Raw genomic sequence first — 3,311 nt, forward strand, 5'->3', positions numbered from 1 at the left:
ACACCCGAGAGCAGGAAGGCACAGGAGCACAAAGAGCGCAGGCCCCAGCCCATCAGATCATCATAGTTTAAAATGAGTGCCCCAGCAGCGAGAGGCTCAGGGGGTGAGCACATTAATATGTCAGACCATCATAGTTTAAAATGAGTGCCCCAGCAGCGGGAGGCCCAGGGGGTGAGCAAAGAAGGGGCTGCCAAGAAGAGGCACACCCAAGAGAAACGAAAGTCCCGGAGGAGTGATGTAAACAAGGCCTGACCAGACACACCCACTGGTGGAGCTTTGGAGAGGACTAGTTCTCGAGAGCAAGGACTGGAACCCGTGCCACTCAGACCTGGACACCCCCAGCCTCCGATGTAGTTTGATCCCCTGCTCTAGATCTTAAATCTCGGGAATCCCACTCCCGGCGTGGAGAGGAGACTGCCAGGCCAGGAGACCGGCACCCAAGAGACCAGACCACCAGGCCAAGAGACCCCGCCCCCCCCGCCAGGGATGGGGTAGGGGACAGAAGGTCGAAGGTCCACCTTCCTTGCGTGATGGATGTGTGTTTGCTTGTTAGAGTGTGTATTTGTGGTGTTAGAGGTGTGTGTACTAAAGGGTGCAGTTAAAATTGGTGAGAAGGCCTTAACAGGGCATCTCCTGATTGCTCATAGTCTGTGATGCTTTTTTGATACAATTGCTGTTGAAAGCACCCACTCACATGGCACAGATGAAGCTGGAGTATAAAGAATTTCTAAGGACAACTTAAAGAGGTTTGGCTAGATAGCAGCCTTGCAGTAAAACTGATTTATTTGAGCTTATTCAGTCTATTCAATAAAGGTAGAGCGGTCGACCTCTGATCGGAAGATCACAGGTTCAGATTCAGATTCAGAAAACTTTATTGTTCCCTATGGGCAATTCATTTGTAGAACTTCCAGTGCAGTTTCACACACACACCACACAATCACATTAATGTGTCAGACCATCATAGTTTAAAATGAGTGCTCCTTGGCTCCATAACAACAACACACAACAATATCACATCAGCAATAACCTCAAAAAACACTTTTATCTACATTCAACAACGTAATTGCTGAGGGCACAAAAGACTGTGAAAAACGATTGGTTTTTCGTGTTGGAGCATAAAATCGACGCCCTGAAGGCATCAAAACAAAGTCAGGAGTCAGAGGATGCTGGGGCTGTCCCAGGATGCTCTTGGCTTTCTTCAACACCTGTTCCTTCCACAGAGAGGGAAGGTCCCTCAGTCTTACACCAATTATTTTAGAGCAGGTCTTGACAATGCCCTGCAGTTTGTTTTGTCTTCCAAAGACAGACCGTAAAACCAGCAAATAAATGAAAATGTTAAAATACTCTCAATAAAAGAACAATAAAAATATTAATTATTGTTTGGTTCACATTGAAAGAGTTCAGCTTCCTCAGCAGGTAAATTCTCTGCTGCCCATGATTCACAATAGTGTCTGTGTTCAGGTGAAATTTTAGTTTGTTGTCGAATACAGTGCCTAAATATTTGTAGCTCTCGACAATATCCACCTTCTCCCCATGGATCAGAACCATTTATTCAGCAAGTTTGAACATTTTAATAATTCTTTCAACCTTGCAGGCTGTGCGGTTAGCGCTCTCATCCTCATAGCGTGGATTGAATCCCAGCTGTGACCTTTCTGTGTGGAGTTTGCATGTTCTCTTCACGCACACGTGGGTCTTCTCCGGTGACTTTGACTTCCTCCCACCGTCCAAATGCTTCAAAGGTTGATCAACGACTCTAAAACTGGCTTACACCCCCTCACAACCCCAACATAACTGCTGCAACAAAAATGGCGGGCAATATCAAATGCTGTACAGCTGCACAGTTTTGAGCCAGATGACAGCTCGGATAAGGAAAACAAAGATGTGCACAGATCTGGTCGACTACAAGTGGGTTCATCTGAATGGGGCAGAGCAGGGAGTTTGTAGGTTCTACGTCACACCTACAAACTTTTTCTAACAGCATTTTTTTACTGCTCCTGATTCATAAAGATTTCAACAAAGAAATACTCAGAAATGCAATTTTAAGCTTAATATAAATCCCCCATTATACCACAATAACATGTTAAAAACACCAAAACACAATTCTCAATGGAGTGCTTGTATGCTTCTTAACTGCTTTGCACTCTCACAGAGGAGGATTGTCATCTGTTCGTCAGCAGTTTGAATATTTTTGCATGTTGTGTGCAAGTTAAAAGCTCAGTTGTGGTGATCAAATTCATTGGCAGAAACATTTGTGCTAGTATTTAACTTGATCATCTAAAAGTTGTGTTGATCTGAATGACACTTTTCCATGTGTTTCAGTCCTTTCCTATATTGTGCTTCCCCCAAAACAATGGCTTAAATATCTCAAACAAAAAGTAAAAGCTTGTCTTCAAAGTCTGACATTTAAATCCTCAAACATATAATTGATGAATAACTCTGTGATTCATTTCAGCCATAGTTCAGTTTAAGACTTACTTTGTCCAGAAGGATTTGCAGACCTTGATAGTCATATTTGTGCAGATCCACATAGCAGATGCTGGGGAGAAACAGGTCCTCTGCAGTCATGCAGCTCTCTCCATTGAGTCTGTATGTTTACAGCATCGTAGATGCAACCAAAAGTAAAAAGCTTTGGTAAAAATTCAATGAGGAACATCTACTCACTTCCAGGAAGTCTGTGAGCTGTCATTCCTCTTTGCACGCTACTCAACATTTGACTGTCACTCAGAACTAATAGCTAAACTGCCTGCCTTTTCCTCTCAGCCAATCATCATCTCACCTTTATATTCACCGGAAGCGATGCTTTAGCATGGTCTGGCCTTTAACTGCAATCGTTGTCTTCAGTTTGAGGTTTTGTCACTTACAGATTATCCCACACAGGTAAGTCAGTGCAAGACTGCCAGAATTTATGGACTTATTTGTTTCTGCGTCAGAGTTAAATAACTAAAAATATCCCAGAGATCTCTCCTCATTTAAATGAATCAAACGTACACAATTCCCGTTTTATTGTCTGAAGCCTCAACCTGCAAACATGTTACAAAAGTTATTAAAAACAATACGCTTTATTGTATTTACAGCAAAGAAAAATGCATGTACTTTTCAGGAAGATAAAATAGTTTTTTTTGTTTGTTTTTTTTGCAGAAAACACTTTGCCTCCTTCAGACAAACCTCTGTCTCTTTTCTAGACATCAGATACACAATTTAAAACTTTCCCCATTCATGAAAACGAAACAAACTTTCAGTGGAAATGGACAAAACCACTCTTGTATGTTTCTTAATGAATAAAAATCTTACTGAGAAATTGTTTTCATATA

The sequence above is a fragment of the Oryzias melastigma genome, linkage group LG21 (genome assembly GCF_002922805.2).
Source record: "Oryzias melastigma strain HK-1 linkage group LG21, ASM292280v2, whole genome shotgun sequence".
NCBI lineage: Eukaryota > Metazoa > Chordata > Actinopteri > Beloniformes > Adrianichthyidae > Oryzias > Oryzias melastigma.